Source organism: Sinohyriopsis cumingii, chromosome 4, assembly GCF_028554795.1.
Source record: "Sinohyriopsis cumingii isolate HCF-2022 chromosome 4, ASM2855479v2, whole genome shotgun sequence".
Classification (NCBI taxonomy): domain Eukaryota; kingdom Metazoa; phylum Mollusca; class Bivalvia; order Unionida; family Unionidae; genus Sinohyriopsis; species Sinohyriopsis cumingii.
The window spans coordinates 116329475-116351814 of NC_142964.1; positions in this window are offsets into that span (position 1 = coordinate 116329475).

The following is a 22340-nucleotide window of genomic DNA, read 5'->3' on the forward strand; positions in this document are numbered from 1 at the left end:
CCCACTGGATTAATTATTGTGGGTGTGATTTTGCTGAGCGTATATGTTTGTATTGTCCTTAGTTAAGTTATATGTTTGTACTTCATTCATAATCTGAGCTCGCTAATACACTCGATAGGGGCTTTTCATTCATTGTATATAACCATTTCATTGTATATAACCATTTCATTGTATGTATGTCCGATAAACTTGGTAGATTGCGGTGGCAAGCTACGAGTTTAATGAGGACTGTGCTGTCCTTAGTTAGTGCCGTATTCATAATCTGAGCTCGCTAATACACTCGATAGGGGCTCTTCATTCATTGTATATATGTTATATGTATGTCCGATAAACTTGGTAGATTGCGGTGGCAAGCTACAAGTTTAATGAGGACTGTGCTGTCCTTAGTTAGTTATATGTTATGTGTACACCTCTAAACTTTGTAGATTGCGGTGGCAAGCTACGAGTTTAATGAGGATTGTGCTGTCCTCCCTCTTGGGCCTCTAGACCGTTGTTTGGCGGGTTAGGGGCTCTCGTAGAGGGAATATTTGCCTAATGAACTTGGTAGATTGCGGTGGCAAGCTACAAGTTCTTGGTTGTGCTGTCCCTGAAACATCCCGACGAACTCGCTAATACACTCGATAGGTGTTCTAGGGATATTTTTTTTATTTTAAAGATTTATATATTATATAATGAACCATGAAAATATCAATGATGTAATTGTCGCTATTAAAAAATTAAAAAAAGATGGAATTAATATATCTGATGAACTTAATCCTGAAAAAATAGTTTCTGACTTTGAGATTTTACAAGAACGTAAAACCATGGGGACACACACACTATCATCTGAATACAGTCTCATGAAACGGATTCAATCGGCAATGTTTCAGTCACTAGCTACCGTAGAAGATGATCATGTGAAGGAGTTCGTTCCTCTTTCTACCGCCGTAGAAAGAATTAAGTCGTTATTATCCCACGAGTATGAGGCAAAGAAAACGATTAGTACCCGTATAAGACTATTAAGAAAAATTATGTTAGATCGTGAAACGATCCAGAGTAACCTCGTTACTGGTGAAACGATCCAAGGTAACTTCGTTACTGATGAAACGATCCAGAGTAACCTCGTTACTGGTGAAACGATCCAGAGTAACCTCGTTACTGATGAAACGATCCAAGGTAACTTCGTTACTGATGAAACGATCCAAGGTAACTTCGTTACTGATGAAACGATCCAAGGTAACTTCGTTACTGATGATAATGAAAATGAAAGTTTTGGTAACTGGGGTCCATGTCAACGCTGACCACGTGTATTGGTAGTCAAAATCAAGTAGTTCTAACCTTGTCAAATTTGTTCCTAATAAATTTTATTTATTATAAATTTTATTTATTTATTTACTGAGGATTTTTTTTTTTTACTAAAATCAAGAAAAATGCACAAATTACTTGATTCTGACGGGGTAGTTGGTAGTCAAAATCAAAGAAAAATGCACGAACTACTTGATTTCTGACGGGGTAGTTGGTAGTCAAAATCAGGAAAATTGAGCAATTTCGTTGTATTTTAGTAAAAAAAAAAATAAAAATCTCAGTAAATAAATAAATAAAATTAATTTATAATAAATAAAATTTGTTAGGAACAATTTGACAAGGTTAGAACTTTCTTGATTTTGATGGGGTAGTTGGTAGTCAAAATCAAGTAGTTCGTGCATTTTTATGTTTCTGACGGGGTAGTTGGTAGTCAAAATCAAGTAGTTCGTGCATTTTTATGTTTCTGACGGGGTAGTTGGTAGTCAAAATCAAGTAGTTCGTGCATTTTTATGTTTCTGACGGGGTAGTTGGTAGTCAAAATCAAGTAATTTGTACAATCAGGAAAATTAATAAATATTATTTTTTTAATTTTTTTAAGTTGATCGAATTTGAGTCTGATCTATGTTACAAATGTTCTTCTAACTGTTAAGAAATCCTCGCGTGTAAAACCCTCCTCCACATGAAGATCTACGATAAAGTCTTTACGACTTTACATACAGATTTATCACAAGTTCTTCTCCACGTATGTCAATCAAGCGATTAAGGTGGTCTGTGAGTTTAAAATTGATTCGTGTTAACATATTATTGTGACACCGCAAATACACGGGATTAGTTGGTTCTTGCACGATTAAATTTCCAGGGGGAACTTGTGGTGTGAACGTGTATAGGATGTATCCTTGTTGAGCTTGATTTGATCTTCCGAGATCTATTTGATAGCTGCCATCGATTACGTCACAAACCAGATTGACCGCGACCGTCGGTGTTATATTAACGATCCGCGGAGATACGTGTCTTCCGCCGCCGTGTGGATCATTATCATATCTGAGAACAGTTGAAGGTGGTGGCAGTTTTTTCCACGCATCGAGTATTTTAGGAAAAAAACTCATCAATGACATCACTGACAGATTTTCTTAACTCGGTTACACTATACCCGGGGAATTTATAATTCGGTACATCGGCTTCTGTTAATCTATATTTTTCTAACCATTTATATGCTTCAAATTTTTTAAATGATGGCCCTAAACTAACCATCGCTTGAACTATTCGGTTATTAAAATATTCCATATCTGATATAAGCTGATTTAATATTTCCACACGCGTGATGATTTTTTCACGCGATGACGCTGATATGTCAAACATATGTTCGTTAAAATATTGATTCAGTTGATCTAGTTGTTTTTTACATTTTTGATTGATTTCCTGAAAATATATAATAATATCACTCCGATCAAAAGCCAAAACATCTCCTGTTTCCCCCTCCCGACTTAGAAAAGTCCATGCCTCCATGGGGGTATGAAAGATAAAATGGCTAAATATTAATTTATTTTTAAAATCACGTAGTTTTTCCCCGTATGTTTGATTAATTTCATGATATGATTGTCTATCCGTGACATAATCAGACTTTTTCGGTTCTGGTGGTATCGGTGTTATCGGTGGTGATATTTCAGGCCATCCTAGCACTGATCTGATTGAAGATCGATAAATATCAACGGCATAATCAGGCGAGTTTATTTCAATCGTCGAGGACAACGTCGGCTCATGAACATTAATTGATATTTTTGATTCCTTTCCTGTTATTGATTTTATTCTACGCGCAAATTCCTCACTGATTTGTTCGATCTCATAACTGCCAGTTGGTATTCCAACAACAACCCAGTCAGGTGTTCCATCGGATTTGTTCTTGTTAGTAAATACGAGCGAATTATTTGCTGGTGTACCATGAAACGATTTTGATCTGATATTTGGCCAGCTGTAATATACTCGTAATTGTGCTAGTGCTATTTCCTTTACTGGAATTGCAGTAGGAAAATTAACACTAAATTCAGGATTAGTTGAACTTACCGAGATCATCGTTATCTTTGGCGGAGTTGTGTTGGTCACGATCTGCTGGAGTAATTCTGTCATTATTAATACTTGTATCTTTAATACCTTCATCGTATATTTTGGTCATCATTGAAAATTCGAAATCAGATATAATTCCATCACTGAGACTCGCTGATAACAACGAGGATAATTTCGAGTATGCTACCGTCGCTGTATGTAATTTTATTTTGTAATCGGATAACTTTTCGTTCGTACAAGTACATATTTTTTTTGTGATGATACCAAGCACACCTGCAATAGTTGTTGCTGCTGAAATACAAACAGTTACAGCTACTGGTGCCATCGTTGTCAACGCTGATAATATTACACCGGTTCCAGCAACAACAGCGGATACTGAATAAACAATCACATCAACGATAACCAATCGTCGTCGATATTTTTTTACTTTTACTGTATATTGATCGACTTGATCTTTTAGCGCAGCCTGCCATTCACGCGCTTGATTGTATCTGTATTGTGCACCGTCCATATATATTTTTATGCAGTAAACAATTGAGGTGTTTCAGCTACAAATTCCAAACACCACCAGTAAGATGTTGCGGTTAATTCCTTATCAGTTGCTTCCAGCATAAATACTTCTTCGGTTCCGCTATTTAATACAACAGATACAAACCCGGGAAACCTGTCGGTGGAATGACGCCATGGAAACGTTGTAAATATGTAAAATTTTGCAGCACTAAACACAGACAGCCTGTACACGCCAGTGACTGTTGCGGTATATTTGATGGTATTATTTTGTTTTGACCATGTTGCAAATCCCGATGATACCGTGCATACGATGTTTGTGATATGCCCGGGAGTTATTTCAGCTGGAATTTTAATCAGATTGGTTTTATTGATAATCTCAGGAATTCCCGCTACGATGTCTAGCTGTGTTCGTTTGATCGTGTCTAGGTTACTTTTGATATCAGAAAGTTTCATGTCAATGACGGAAGGATTTCCAAAGAACTTATTTATGGCATCATCGGTTTTTTGAAAATTTCTTCGAAGCCTTGTAAACGCGCCCGTGTGAACGTCATACTCGGCCCGTAGCGTGGATAGTTTTCCATCCACGTCGTCGACGTATTGTTTGTTTGCGACGTCATTGTCAGATTTTGGAGCTGTTACAGCTACTATTTTGTTCCCGTTCATGCTAAGTTCACCTGTCATCGTGTCACCGGTGTTTCTCACGCGATTAGCAACACTTTTTGCAATTTCATCTCTAATTGTTGCAAACGATATACTTGAATCTCTGATTCTACCACCGTCAGTAAACACGGGAATATTATCCGTAACTGCACCGAGTACTCGCCGGACTATATCATTCCATCTGATATTGCTGGTTTTTAGTTTACCATATCGATCTTGAAAAATAACAACTTCATCTGGGTCAACTCCAGCAAGGTTCATAATATCAGCGAGGTCATCTTTAGTCGCATACTTTGACAGATCAACGTCGGATTTTATTTTCTTACCAGTAGAAGATCTTCCGTAAATGTCAACCATTATAATAAGATCCGTTGTTTAAAATGCTTTACGCGCAACATATCGGTTGCTTGTATAATCGTGCACGACTTTATGTGGCGGCTTGGATGATTTTGATATTGCGTCGAGTACATTAATTACTTCACGGCCGCATATTGGCGGATCTGTCATTGTTTGTGTGGGTAGCGTTGAATACCAAACTTTATAACCGCTAGTTGTTGCGTGGAGTGGTGCGACATACTTGATAAATTCAACAGGTGGAGCTAACCCGTACGAGTCAAAATAAACAATTCCACGCGGATCAATCGCGTATGATACCCAATGAGTACCGGGTCCGGAACGTTTGTCAAGATTAATAATACCTGTTTCTAGTTTGTTTGGTTGTTTCGGTAATTGATCTCGCATAAAAACACCTCTAAAGGCAGATATTTTTAATTTTTTAGCAGCATCAAGTAAATCAAAATTTGATGATGGAACGTTTAACGAAGTGACCCTGGAAGCCTTAGGCCTCTCCCCCAACGAGATCCCGGTAATCTTAGACCGCGTCCCTTTTTTTTGTTATATCGTCCACCAGTAGCTTTTTCGAAAATTTTTTTACCCGCCGCTCCAGCAACACCTCCAGCAACACCTAACGCGGCCGCTTTTGCTAAGGCCGGAGCAGCTGCAGCTAGTAATGCCGGAATGGCCGCAAATAATGGGAATATACCACCCGTTTTAACCATGTCTTTGATGGCGCTCGGGGAGAGATGGAATTGAACTCCAGTTTTTGATTCTAGGGCTTTATTGAAATGTTTAATCTGATTATTTGTCAACGATAATTTGTTTGGACCACCACTAATCTGATCTCGTTTTAGTGATATTTTAGTTCCGCATTTGTTGGCGGTTTTTGATTGAAGCTTTTTTACCTGACCAGGAGTCAGAGTAACATTAACATGACCATACGACATTTTTATATAAAATATATTTTTCTAAATAGCACGATTAAAGATTTTCCACCGGTGCATCAACGACCCTCATTCGACCACTGCCACCTTCAAGTAACATGGCCTTGTCGCTAAGTATGACCGCGATCGCTCTGTAATCAACACCACCACCGGTATTTAATGTTGCTCTGAGATGTATATCAACGACAGATTGTTTTGATAGATCAAGATGTTCTAATGAAAAATAATAAATCGGGTACAATTTTTTAAAATCTAGTTGTGATATTTGCAACCCGGTATCAACATTTTGATCACGTCCCATAAATGACATCAAACGATGATATGCACGTCCTATGTGATTTAATGCATAATTTAGTTGTACATTTTCTGTTGGTTCCTGTTGTCCGTTTATCCGTAAGGAAATATCTGTGAGACCTAGTTGGTCAAATATCATATGAGAGTGAGTTTGTGAGTTTAAACGATCAGTTCTCTGAAAAGCAATAAAAATATGTCGTGGTGCAGAAACACCCTGTTGTGATGCTATATGCCATGTAAACTGACCGTTAACGTTAGTTTGCATACTGTCTGTGCTTGTTGTTAACCATGACAACAAGGATTTACCACCTGCATCCATGAAAGAAATTAATCGCTGTTCTTCTGCGATCGTTGGAGTCATTAACGGCATCCACAATGAAAGTTTTGATAATATTACTTTACCAGCATCACCAACGGGTCTCCACAGAGCATCATTATCATCGTTCTTTCTTACAAGAACAACCGTGTGTCTAGCTCCAAAAATAACCTTTTTAACATTCCTGCAAAATCCAAAAATATGCGATAGTGGAATTGTACATGAAAAACCTCTATTGCCTCCTAGCAACATATTTCTACGTGCTGCAAATCCCAAGTTGAAATCGTCATTAGAACCATGAACTACTGGCCACACAGGAGCATCAGCGGTATCGGCATCATTTCTTGGTCGTCTTATATTGTACGGATTACTTTCAGGGTTATCGGAGTTATCTTTCACAAACATCATTGTGGGACCTGCTGATCTTGTATAATCATCAGAATATCTCGCCAGACCAATTATTGTTGTAGCAACGTCGACATCATTCTGAATTGATTCAATATTTTTTCCATCAATCATGTATGTGGCGCCACTAAATAATGCTATGATCCCGTTGTTGACAAAACCAATTTTTACTGGATCTAAGTAATTAGTATCATCCGTTTTTATAATTGTACCTTCTACCTCAAGAAAGGCATCAGCGGGTAAAAAGTATCTACTTGTATCATGAACCTGTAATTCGATTCTCCCCGGCTGATTTGGTTGTTTTGCGTCATAGGAATAAAATTGATAATCACGTACAGATTCATCCTTAAGGACGGGTGCTTCCATATCAAATGCTGTGTCGGACACGCGCTTGAACATTTTATTATAATTATTTTTCGTCTAACACGTTGATCACCGCCGCCGGAAAGTTCCACCTCGGGAAATTCCACTTCCTGATATCAAACTTGAGATATTATTTCCAGATTCACCGAGTCCTTGATCTGCTAGTTTTTGATTTGCAGCTTGATTTATTATTTTACTAACATCTGCGGGCATCACCTCAGTACTTGGTAATTTTACTAGTGGTTGTTGTTTTCGTCGCAATAATCGTGCTAGTCTTTCCTTGATCGCCGAGAACGCCTTACCAGCAACATTGACAATTGCACCAGGAGCTTTATCACGAACAATATCAATAGCCTTCATCGATAATTGTTTTGCAACAGGTGCTACTTTTGGAGCTATCCTCGTGAATAATCCTCGAATGACATCACCAAGTCCATCTCCGTAAATAACACTATAGATTGGTAATCGTGAGTTTACCGCTCTAACCTGTGTGGGTTTACGATGATTATCATGCACAATCATCTTATTTTATTTACCATTTATCTAACAACTAGTCATCAACGAGCTCATCAATAAGTTCTCGGTAAACGCCAATATCCATGATACCACCTTGAAATAGTCGCCGACAAATATCAGCTGCTTCATTGGTTATTTCTGGTGAATTATTTCCAGCTCGTTTTCCTCCTATGAGAACTTCTAACCGTGACACGTCATTGATGATATTATCAGGACATAAACCAGATCCTGTTTTAGGTTCATCTTGAGGTGTTTTAAATACTGGTGGTTGCATTACCGAAGTAAGTACTTCAGTGGTGTCCGGGGGCGAGTCACCTTCTCGAAATCCATGTGGTGAACCTGTCGGTGTAAATATCATTTTCGGTGCAGGAATTGTCTTCGAGAAGGGTGATTTAAGTGACTTTTTAGCCTTTTTAATTTCCGACATCAACCTTTGTTGTGGCGAAGAAGATTGTTGTTGTTCTATTTGTTGCAGAGGTGGAGGAAGCTGATACTGGTAGGACTCTCCTTGTTCTGGTTGTTCCCGTCTCCCTCTAAGTCTTTCTACTTCTTCTTTAAGTCTTTTAAATTCTTGACCTCTAGCTTGTTTTTTATTGTAATATACGCGATATATCCATTTAATGAAATTATCATCATTTGTTTTTTCATGACCGGGTTTTAAAATACTAGATTTATTAGATATACTATTTAATATTGCTTCAGGTAATCTCTCTCTTTCAGTTTTTCTAATTTCCTCAACAACTCCTTCTTTAAATCTTGCAATTAATCTTAAGCTTCCTTCTGCTGATTTGGGTTCAGATGCAAGTTTTTTTCTCACATCGGCGACTTCAGTACGAAGTTCTTCAATACCTTCAAGTATTTCCTCACCAACAGGTGGAGGCTGAGCTGCAGCTATTTCCCTGGCTATGCCAGGTGGAAGGTCTCGTAAAATCTTTTTTGTTTGTTTGGTTCTTCTTGCTGTTTTTTCAGCCTGCACTGCAGTTTGTTCTAATACCGGAAAAATACCCTTTTTCCTCTTCTCATCTTCCTCCGCAATATCTCCCCATATAGTTTTTTCAACAGCCGCTGTAGCTTTCTTAGTAGCTGCAGTGACGGGTTTAAATAGTTTTTTAGTGTCTTCTTCGTACTCAACTTTTGATTCTTGCTGCGCTTGCAGATTTTTTCTAAATGAGTCTCTGACAGGAAGAAATTTTTTAATTGTTTCTAATCGTTCTCGTGCTGTTCTTGCAGTATGAGATTCTGGATGTACCATTTTTTATTATAACATAATAATTTAATCAATATCAGCAAAAGAGGAGCAGCAGAGAGGGTGCCTACCAACGTTGGTCGTCAAAAACATAAACAAGAAATAAATAAACACGTAGAGTACTTTATTTTTTCAGCTACTATTTCGAACTGAGGTTTTATTAGCACAATCGGTCATTGCAAAAATAAACATCTCAAGGAAAGTTCATTTGTAAAATCTGGACCTTTCTACGAGATGATTTATTTGTTTGTTTTATTTGTTTTGTCGGAATTCTATGGTCTGTTCACCCTCTCTGCTGCTGAGAGAGAGAGATGTCGATTTTACCTTCAAGAATTTGAGTCATATCGCTGCGATGAAACACACATGGCATCATTTCCTTCAATAAACATTTGTAAATTTATATATTGAATCTCTCACAATATAGGTTTGTATAATTTATTATGTCATCCGGATGAAGAAGGGATGACAAAATAAATGTCCGCTCTAATTAGAGTAAAGATATGCTATAATGTTGTCGCGGAAATAGAGTGTATTTTATTTTACGTAAAATATGAGTGTTTCAGAGTAACATGCTCGCACTCTCATATATATTCAGTTCATGGTTGGTAAGGTGTTTTCAAAAGATGATTTCTACATAATTGGAGGTCGAATCTGTATTCAATTTTAGAGGTGTTCCCTTCTTCTCGTATACATACTGCCTCTCACTGGCCCGCAGCCAGTCGGATAATTGCCTCATACGTGATTATATCAACAATCCAGAGAAAAATAATTTGCCTTTGGTGGGATAATATTATTTATGTAGTGTGTGAAATACTCGGCAAGGGATTAATATGAGTCCTTGTGACTTTATTCGGATTAGTAACAAACTACAGAACGAATTAACGAATCAAAAAGTCTTTATTTTTAACTAAAATTGACAGAATCATTCTTGTTTAGTTCATCACTAGCTTGCGTGCCATCGTATTCAGTTCTTGTGAATGAAACTATTGGACATGGGCACTAGTATTGACGTAATGCATTCTAGACAAATAGCATTATTTTCATTTTTCAAAAACCAACACCCTACCCACGCGAGACCAAAAAAAAAATAAAAATATCCAACCCCATACCACCCACGATAATTGTTTTTAAATAATATGCATGCTGAGCAACAATTAAATAAACCTTTTGTTTCATTTTTCAAACCCACATTCCTACCACCCATCCCTACAGACAATAATAAATTTATAACAGTAAACCCAACATCACTACTAAGTCATTTTATCATAACCCAACAACCGAACGTAAAAACAAACATTTTTATATCTTTGCGTCCCGCCTCAGACCACCAAAATAATATTAAAATTAAATATTTTTGATATAAATCCCACCAGTAATTGTGACCACATACATACTTTCTTGACTATAAAGTATATAAGATAATGAAAAAGACGGAGGTTTTTTAATACATCTTGGACATTAAAAATGCACTTATTCATGATCACATTTTGATATGCTGACAAGTTGACAAGTTAAGTTAATGAAATCAAAATTAGTATACTGTATGCAAAACAGCAACATTTCCATATAGCATTGATTATTAAGGTCGTTTGTCAAACATGTGAATCAATTTATATCATCGGATTGTTGAACTATGCGAATTATAACCAGTGTTTTTTTGGTTATAATTTAATTTAACTATAGAGGAATCAAAATATAGTAAACATACGTTTATAGTGTTCAAAATTTAAAAACAAGATTGTGTGGCTTCAAACGATTTTGACAAAATCACAAACACAAATAAACAAACACAATATGTAGCTAGATCGTTATATAAATGTATGTAATGCTGACATATTCGTTCTCTCTGCTTATCCTTATGTAATATTTAGTACATGTAAATTCAGAATTAGACACCTGGACCAAATTTAGAGCACCAAACTTTGTGGAGATTGATTCACATTCCATTTAGAGTAAATCCAGTACATATATTTTCTCCTTCTAAGGGTACTATGGGTATCAAAAGATGTTGTTTCGTACTATGATGAAAACGTATCAGAATGCTAGAAATTGAAGAAACAAAACTAAGAGGGATCAAAAGTGCTTTCAACATACATAGTTTTCTCATACAAGATTGGTACAATGGATTGTATATACCACCGAAAGTGTAAGACATGCGGGGAGGCAGGAAACACCGCACATAAATGAACCAGAAACCGGCGAAAAACCCATTCAGGGAGCATAGAACAAACCTATACAGAACGCTGGAAATCTTCCTGACTATAAGGCAACAAGAACAAAACCAACAAAAACAACAAAAGCAACAACAAAGGCAACAAAATGGACAAAATAAACTCCAACAACAGCAAGAAAAACAGAAACAAAAGACAGAGCGACTAAAACAACACAAAAAGCAAGAAACTAAAAGCTCAAAACAACAACAAGGAGAGAAACGACAACTCCAGTTAGTACAAAAACAAATCCAGCAGCAACAGCAAAAGAAGGCACAACAATTAGCAGAAATACAGAAACCAAAAAACATAAGCAATGCAAGAGAATCAAAAGAAACAAACACAGCCAGTTATGAAGAAGGAAAACGCACAACAAGGAAAATTTAAACAAAAACCAGAGCAGAGTAGAGAAAGATTAAAACAACGGCAAAATTAACACAAATAACGGAAACAATGCAAACAGAGTTCGAAAAATATCTGGAAGACTATGATGATTGTCCGGAATACAGTTTCGCTAGAAGAAGAATTAAACAGAGACAGACGTAGAATGATGGCTATAAAGAGACAAAAGAGAGAAGAAGAGGCTAAAATGAGTGAAACCTACCTTCTGAAAGATGACGAATGCATTGAATAGATTTTCATCTTATTTTCCAAAAAAAAGTCTTCTTTTTAAACAAAAACAATAACAAAAAAACAACAACAAAAACAAAACAGCTATAACAAAATTATTTTAAAAATACATATATACAAAAATTACAATATGAAATTCATATCAGAGATGGAAAAATATAAAAAAAGAAAAAATACAGCACATATACAACCACAAGTAGGGCAGGAGGGCCTCCCTAAATGGTCTGAGAAGATCAACCATAGAGACCACCCTCCATAAAAAAAAGTAATTTGAAGGGCAAACTTGGAGAGGAGATTCTAAGGAAAGAACAAGCTTCGTAAGTGTCAGCAAGTTATTTGCTCGATTTTTGCAGAATATTACGGCATTGTAATTGTATTTATGTGTAGCATGTATACTTAACTACTAGGCTCATTTAGTACGTAGAAGTACCTTTGTAGTGTTTAATTTACACGCGTGCTTGAGAAATGAGCTTGAATATTATTTAGAGAATTATATAGAGTGTTAGCTTGTAGTTAGAATTAATTTTGTAATTCGCTATTAGGTTTCTTCGTAGTAAACTAGTGCATTTATTCATGTGATATGTTAGATTTTACACATGCTTGAATTGTGAATTTGGAAAATGGTTGAAGTAAGATTAGTTAATATGGACGTATGCGTATATCAGAGCGTTTATATTTGAACATTTGTGTACTTTGTATGAGCTGTAATGTAAAGAAATGCGTCTGATTATTGTGATATTGTTTAGTATAATGGGATTAGGACTATATAATGATGTGATGCAATTTATTGATGTATGTATGAGAAGTAATTGTTACCGTGCTTTTATTACGACGTTGTCTTACCATACAAGAACGTATGAGTATTTCAATATGAACGAATGCGTGACCAAAGAAATTTAATAGCCGTTATCTGGTGACAGGCTGGGTGTAGTGTAATATGAGAGGGCTTAGGGAAATATTGTGCATTCCTTGTGTTTTCAAAGGAAGCTTTTTTGGAGACAGAACCTCCGGTTCAGTGAGTCCCGAGTCTCTAAGAGGGGAGACGGAAGTAAGACTAGTAGAGCAGTTGGAGTCGACAAGTCTAGTCGGTATAAAGTCAAGGAGAAGGAGGAAAAGGAGTCGAGGGAGGAGAAAGTGGAGAAGGAGTAGGAGTAACGAGGCGTCGGTGGAGAGAAGGAATTTGGACAAAGTCGGGAGGAAGAGGAGAAGGAATTGGAAGAATAGGAGAGAAGTATACACAGATGAGTAGAATAGAAGGACAGGTGGAAAGCCATCTCACACTACAAATCAAATGATGCAATAGGCTATCACATGGTCGAGCAGAAGAAGAGTCCATGAGAAATTATAATCATTTGATTATTGAATTGTCATTAAATAGTTATTAGTTGAATTTCACTTTTTTGTATATTCATTTTTTTAACTTTCGGCATTCCTGACTGGGGGCTCGGAGCTTTATATCGTTCACTAATTTAACTTCCAACCAAAATCAAGCCTAGGTGTAATAATTTAAATAAATATTGGAAGGACCGCATCCCACACCTTCCAGTGTTGGCATAACAAACCCCGACACCACACACACACACACACAGACACACACACAGAGACACACACACACAGACACAGACACACACACACACACACACACATATATATATATATATATATATATATATATATATATATATATATATAGATATATATATATATATATATATATATATATATATATATATATATATATATATATATATATATATATATATATATATATATATATATATATATATATATATATATATATATATATATATATATATATATATATATATAGACAGTATGACAAGATCTTTTTTGCAGACCTCCAAGTCAATTAAAACCAGTTTCATTATTGGTTATATCACCATCATCATCATCATCATTCAGATGCATTACATGTCAGGACGATGACGATCATGGTCTTTGACTTCTACCGGTTTCGAGCACTGCCCAGCACTTCATTTGGTTTCAGGTTCATCTTCTTGCCTATGCTGGTAACGAAGGTCTCTCCTGGTCTCATGCTTTTCTTGCCGCTATTTATTTGGTTACGATTAACTTTTTCTTTCCTCAGAAAGTGTCCAATAAATGTAGTTGTCATTTCCTGATATTCTGCAAAATAATTATTTTTTAATATTTTTATTTTATTTATTTATTTATTTATTTATTTATTTATTTATTTATTTATTTCTTATGTTTTGTGTGTGTGTGTGTTCTTTTGTGGGAGTTTTCAGCTCCCAGAAGCGCCTGTTCATTAGCTGTGAGAGCGGTCAAGAAATCTTTAACATTCTTCTCAGGAACTTCATTTCTGCCGCTTCGAAACGATTTCCATAGTTGATGAGCTTGTCCAGCACTCGGATCGGTATGCTAAAATTGGAAGTAAATCGCATTGAAAACCTCTCGTTTGTGTTGTGATGGTTACCATTCTGTTGTTTAATATGTTCTTTTTGTTGTATAAAGCATTCTTTGCTATTTTAATTCTTCGCTTATTTTCATGGTCGCATCTTCCGCCTGAGGCTATCCAGATTTGGAGAGTTGACCATTTTTACGTTCTACATAATTTCATTCCCGAAACTATTTGTGCAGTTTGGTTTAATTCCGTTCGTTTTCCTGTTTTCATACAGTTGATGGTTAGCCCTCTCTTTTCGATTTCCTTTACTACTTTGTTCATAGTTTCTTGCAAATTTTCCTTAGAATTCGTGATTAAAATAATAGCGTCTACATATCGCGGGTTGTTAGTGTTGTGCCCATCAACATAGATGCCTTGCATTTCTTTTTTCCTTCTCACGATAGCCTCCTTGTAAATGTTGACCAGGTCAATTGGAAAAATATGCACCCTTTGGTGGAACAAGTAATTCTAAAGACCACGCATCAGCGAGGAAACAAGACAGCACCGGATTGTCCAGCTGCAGGTCTGCGATGGTAAATGGATTATGCATGAACCAAAGACCTCGCCGTCGAGTTCAGCAACACAGCATTTACAACTAGACGAAGCACGTCTTCCGCCGATATTTCCAGGTATTCCTCCTGATCGCACTTTTGGAGGGCAGCACAAAATACTACAGCAGTATAGACTAAAAGCCAGTGTATCCTTACAAGAGCTAGGCTAAATCATGTTAGCCTTCCAACCCCTCAAACCCAGCCAAATGCATGTTTTATTCATCACCTATTCTAACTTTGAGATACGGAATGTGCAAGTGGAAAGCCATGAAAACGATCCGGATTAAAGCTTTACACAAAATCTCCGACCTGGTCCCATGTAGCTTCTGCTTCATAGTCGTCCGCAGCGATGGTGTCGTAAAAGAGTCGATGTTATTCTCACGCAAGGAGACGATCACCAGTTTCATCCAGGGCAGCGAGTTTATGCTGATGGTGGTCAGAATGGTGTTCCGAAATCCGGCAGAGATGGATATGGATAGGAGATGACCGCAAGGTACTTCTAACAGACGTAGACTGTCACATCTGTGTAGAGGCATTGGGTACCGATAGGGTACGAGACAATTATCACATTACTGGAAAGTACCGCGACTTAACCCTATACGGTGCAACCTCTAGCTGTGGATCTACCCTGTGGAAATAAGTTTTGCTTCGCAGCATATACAGGTAAGATGAGTACCCTATAATGGATAGGATGGAACAGTCTTGTCGGGGAACATCAGTGCCATCCCAAACAACATTGAGAAGTACATGTAACATGACGTTATAACTGATGCAGTTACAGTCTATTGACAATCTCCAATTAATTAACAACAACCTGGAAACGCTGGTACCTAAACTGCAGATGGAGACATTCTGGGCCACAACAGCTCGCGGTAATTGGCCCTGACATCGTCCTTCTCATAAGAAAGGTTGTAATAGTATAAACACTTGCACTTCGAAGAAACAGAGCTTTCGCCGATAGCGGCCGTCTACAGCCATCCAAGCCTCGACCGTATAGCTGAAAAAGATGATGACGGTGCAAAACCCTGTGAAAAACATTTGGCTCACAAAATGGGCAGCTACCACGATCTCAACCTCAGGACCAAGGTTATTCTGCTGACAGACGTGTTCGATGCATTCCGCGTCAAAGCGCTAAACTACAACGGCTTATACCCGGCTACATCACATCGGGAATAATCTGGGATTCAGTCGTGCTTCCACAGGCTGTTTGAGTTCCAGAGGGTTGGTGCAACGCCTTTCAGCGTGCTTTAACGAGTCAAATGAGCCGCAAGTTCCATGAAAACACGAAACTCGTATCAGGCCTAAGCATAAAAAGCAATATGTGTTGCATTATTGAAACCTCCAGCTAAACGCCAATCCGTGGATGCTGCTCAGAAAGTCTTACTGTGTGACGAAGTTTGACCAAAGCGCGTAAATGACCCCGTACATACAGCTAAAACAGACCTTGAAATCATCTGGTCTCCATAAATTAATAAAAAATTAATTTCGAAAGTCTGAAATTATTTCGCACATTATTTCACAATGAATTCTATTCGGTTGTAGTCTGATTGATTTCTTAAACTCTCTTAATTCTGGATCAAGTGCTCTATGATCATCAGCTATGTCTTCATAATAATCCACAAGTTTGTTTCAGCCATTTATGTGGAGACAATCCAACAATAGGTGGTGGTTGACCATAATCGCCACACATTATTACAGTATAATTTTATTTCAATAACCAATCAAGAAATATTAATAACGTCTCTAATGAAACGGTGCATATTTCGTCCCAAACAATAATCCTTGGTAATACAACTATATCAAAATTCTGAAATAATTCAATCACACTAGCGATTTTACCATAATCTCCAGGCCCATTGAGATAAACAGTCTTATTTCTGGTCATAGGATCATATACTGATGGCGCAGATGATAATTTTCATGTTTAATTTTTTGGTAATAAATATCCTTAATTTCAATGTCGGAGGATTCAGAATAATTAATTATATTTTCTTGTTTTATTCTCCTTTCACCCCATGATGCATAAGTGCCGATACGTAGTTGTTCTAGCAATCCTGTATTTTTTTATTGATATAAAATGAATCCGTAGCGATTCTGACAGCTCATTCACACATACTTAATCTTGTACAATGTCGTTTATGATCATATGATCCTCCTTTGGGTGAATTTCCCGATTATTTTACTGCCAAGATCTTTTGCGATTTTATTCTCAAAATCAGTCATATCAGGATTCATCATCAGAATATTTCTTTTGTCGTGGTAACCAAACTTGTTTCTGCGGACGATTTGATATAATTGCTCCACTTACAATCGGCATATATGGTAATAATAATGTTGGTGCCCACATTTTTTCTGAAAACTGTTTGCCAAACCAGATGTAATAAATCGGATGAAGATTTTCAGCAAATGTAAATGACTCGATACAAGCAAATCCAGTCAATCTGGTAATGGTCCATTTATCGAGACCCTGGTCATCTCGTGTGTTGGATAACTAAATCGCTCAAAATACTTAGAACACTCTCCCATACCAAGAATACTTCCGGGATAGCATGCAACCATATCAAGCTAGATAATATCCTTGCAATAGTATCTGGTATTCCATAATCCACCGTGTCCGTATTCGACACAACTCGATATTATATCATTGAGAAAATCAAGCCTCGTAGGCTTCCACGAATTTGTCTCTCTAGCAAAATGAGCCACGACTGATGGAATCGTAAAACAATTACTGAGTAACTATTCGTGTATTACATCGTCATTGGTGTATTTTGACGCAATATCTTTCATTTCTTCGTGAAGAGATTCTGTGCGATAAATATCTCCATTTAGTAGTACAAACTGATCATAGTTTCCATCATCGGAACTCAGATATAACCATACTGATACAGGGTCGTTCTTACTTATTTAGTTAATAAAATCAAATATATTTCCTTGGTAAAATTTGACAATTCGATTTCGTGAAAATATTGTTACGGCATTAGTCCAAGCATTTGCATTATGATCAATAATTATAATCGAATCTCCTTTCGATTTATACTTTGATTCGTACAAAATCTCTCCGGTTGTCGTTTTTACCATTATTGGAAATTTTAATTTCTTTCCAAACTCAGCGACGTCGTTGATAGACGCCCCGTTACCTTTAAATATTTCTGCCTATTCATTCATTTGTTTACGACTTTTATCTGTTAAACCATTTCCACGAGTCGAAATTGTAAAATGTTCTTTATCTCGCTCGGCTACACAATTTATTTTCGAACATTTCATCGGTTTTCGATCATGAACGCTGGGTTTATCATTCAGCGGATATATTGGATTAAAAAACACTGCGGTCACAGGATACACCCTTTCATAATACAATTTGATAATGCCAGTCAACATTCCTAGTTTGAAATAATTTTTACTTTATCCGGCAATATTTTCATCATGAAGGACAGGGTCATGTTTGTCACTGAAAATCCAAGTATTGTCTACTTTCTTAATAAACTTTACTATATAAAATTCTCTTTGATTTTCGAGATAATTAATAATCGTCGCCGCTCGTTGGACGTTCATTGTAGCATCAATAACATCGATGTTGCCTATCATTTTAAATTTATACGAAATTCTTTTTTAGCATTACGAATACTTTTAGTCAGAGTTTCCGTTGGATTAACAAGAGTTTGTCTTCGTGGGACAGGGGTTCTTCTATCAAAATTGAATCTATATTCAGATTTTTTTAATATTAATCAGATAATATCTTAAATTCATCAATATTTTAATTAAGACAAATATATCTTTATATTGAAATATTATATACTTAACAAAGAATAAATGCAAATGGCTCTACAACTCCTTGTGTGTGTGCATGTGTGTGTGTGTGTGTGTGTGAGAGAGAGAGAGAGAGAGAGAGAGAGAGAGAGAGATTTGGATTTTTAATTTAGCTTTAAAAACTTTTGGTCGTATCGCTATGATGTCTGCAGTGTAACAATTTATAGTGATGTCTAGCAATGGGCATCATGCCGAAGACATGTAGCATGGTGTCCCACCCAGTCACATTATCCTAACACCAGGCCGACCAGTCCTAACACTAACCTCTTAATGCTGAGCCGCAAGCGAATCAGATGTTAGTTCCATTGTTGTAAGTCTTTGACATGTGGTGTTGGGGTTAGAAGAAAAACTCAGCTGTGTGTGCAATGTGGTGGTACAAATGCAGAGAACTGAACAGATATTATAGTAAACTAAACAACGCTGATAATAATGACTCATAAAAAGCGCAGATGATTATCCAGGCAGGTTTCAAAATAACCATTTAGACAAATACTATTATTATAGAAACGGAGCAAAAAGAATTTGTGAAACATCCTATCATCAAGAATTATGAAGCGTTTCGTGATGGTGTAATCAGGCATTGTAGACTAAATAAACAGTCGGTTTTTGTCACTTTTACTTATTATCTAATGTTTCGCATTGATGGGAATAAAAAATATTACTCTCCTAAATTTATTTACTAAGTTTTACTATTTTTTGTGGATGGGGTAATCGAAGACAGTCTTGTGATCGATCATATTAATAACCAAAAACTCAATAACTCTTTATATAATTTATGAATCATTACAGAGAATCAAATTTTATATTTGGAAATAATAATAATAATAATAATAATAATAATAATAACAATAATAATAATAATAATAATAATGAGGACTTTGTATAGCGCCTAATCTTTAGAAGCTCTAAGCGCTTTACAACATTAGACAACACCTATAAGATAAAAAAACATATACTAATATTATTGCAAAAACAGACACCATGAAATTAGAAAAACATTAAAAAATAAAAATACATGCTGAGAATATTTCAAGTAGGAAAATTATTAGGTCTTAAAGTTTGTTTTTGCAGTCGAAATAAGTGAGTTTTGAGAGCATTCTAGAATGTGCTCACTGTGTCTTTGTGTCTAAGGTCAGTGGGTAATTTATTCCACGTTACTGGGCCCTGGTATGCAAAAGAATGCTGTCCATATGATTTTGTTTTCATAGTGGGAATAATGAGTATACGATTGTCAGAAGAGGGGCATAAGTATATTGCTGGTGTGTATAGATGGGTGAGGTCAGATAGGTATGTTGGACTAGAGTCCGACAGTGAACCGTACCACAGAGAACAAATTTTGTGCTTGATTCTGAATCGAATGGATAGCCAGTGTAGGGTACAGAGAAGCGGGTAGGTGTGCTCTGATCGTGGTACTCTAAGTATGATCCGAGCAGCTGTGTTTTGAACTTTTTGAAGTTTCAGGAGAAGATATTGAGATGAACCAGGCAGAACTGAGTTACAATAGTCCAGTCTTGAAAGTACTAATGAACACACATGTCGTTTAGTGGTATGAGCTGAAAGATATTTGCGAATGGAGCTGATGCGTCTCACCTCAAGATATGCAGCCTTGCATATGTTCATGACATGTTGGTGCAATGTGAGAGTACTGTCCAGAGTAATATCTAGGTTTCGTACTGATTGTGTGAATTTAATGTTGGTGTTGCTGATATTTATTGTTTGAGGTAAAGGATGTGAATGAGAAAGTCTTTGTGTTGTGATCAGAATGGCCTCAGTTTGATCATCATTCATCTGCAGCTTGTTACATGTCATCCATGATTTCACATCAGAAATGCACCACTCTACACCTTGGATGGTAGAATCAACTTCAGTTGGGTGGCTAGATTGTATATTTGGGTGTCATCAGCGCACAATTGGTGAGACCCTGGATGATGATCTATGACACTTGAGAGCGACTGAGTGTACAGAATGAAGAGAACAGGTCCAAGATCAGACCCTTGTGGAACACCACAACATAGATCAACTGGGCTGGAGTGTATTTCATTTGCAGACACAATTTGTGTCCTGTTGACCAAGTAGGACTTGAACCACAGTAAGGCTGTATTATGAATGCCAAATACATGCTGGAGATGGTGAAGTAATATATCATGGTCTATTGTGTCAAATGCGGTAGACAAATCAAGGAGGGTGAGGACTGTAATCTTTCCACTATCCAACGCAGAGAGAATGTCATTACCTACTTTTAGAAGAGTAGTTTCAGTACTGTGGCAAGGGCGATATGCAGATTGTACATGGCTAAAAAGACTGTTTGAATTTAGATGACATACAAGCTGGGATAGAACAACCTTTTCTAAGATTTTTTATATGAATGGCAGATTAGAAACTGGGCGGTAGTTCTTTAAATCGTTATGGTCTAGTGTTGGGTTTTTCAGCAGAGCCTTTACAATGGCAGTTTTGAAAAATGATGGGAATTCCCCTGATGAGGGGTATTAATAACATCAGTTAGTGAAGGCAATACTGGATCTAAGCACGCAAGCAGCAGTGATGTTGGAATTGGATCAAGTTCACATGACTTTGGTGCACTCTTCATCACAAGTGTACGTACGAAATCCATAGAGGCAGGTTCAAATGCTGCTAATGGTTTCCGTTCAAATTCTGTATCCCAACTGTATGGTGACGACGAGTCAAATGAAATTGTGGTGTCAAGCTTATCTCTAATGGTTTGTACTTTGTCACGGAAGAAATTTGCAGTGCTATACCATGGAGAACACTTTTGAATGGATACTCTGCACTTGGTAGCTGGGGCATGTTTGTCAAGCAATGAACGCAGACAGTTATCGATTTGTTCTGCGGTAGGAGGTAAGCAAGTTGTTAGGTTAGGTTGGATGTCGTGCATTAGTTTGGTTATATTTATCATACGGAGGTTTCTCTTAGTAGCAGATAAAGGTGGAGGGTTAGGGACTAATACGTCAAGATGGCATACAATGCAGAGGTGGTCTGATGCAAGGCCATAGGCCGTAGTAGTAAGTACGACAGAGCAGTTGTATCTACAAATGTATAAACTGATGAAGAAAAAATATTTCAATCAATGAATGTAGCTAGCAAATATTTTGATATTAGCATGCCTTCGGTTTGGAGTGTCACAAATAATATTACCAGATCTGCTTTCTCTAAGAAATATAAACAAAATATAATTTTTCATTATAGTTGAAGGGACATAATTATGTCAAGCTAAAGCTCTCTCCGACAAAGTAATTCAATAGTTACCTCGCTTGTTACTGCGAATGACATCAAGAAGGGAGATAACTCTGTAGCATATCGTTCTCCGATAGAGCTTTTTTTGTCATCGTAACTAATTATTAACCATCTGTGTGATAATTAATATCAATGTAGTAAATTACTTTATGATAGTTCAAATTAGTAGATGGATATTTATACTGTCCAACATATCGACAAAATCAAGGCAGAAAACAGTGGTCACACGCCCGCTTATAATCAATACAGTTCAGTTAATTTTCGATCTCTCTGTTTTTACAGACACATATACCTACTTTGTCAGGTGCAGAAATATATATATATACAATTATTTAATACGATGTTTTCTGGAAAACGGAAAATAAATCCACGCTGTGGTTCATTTGCATAAGATAGGGCATAGGTTTCTTTACAATAATTTTTGAAACGAATATTTGTACAATGTTTACAGTGGTGCAATGCTAGCATGTTGAATTCTCATACTCGCAGGTTGGCGTTCATATGAATGACATACTGTCGACAGTGGCGATATA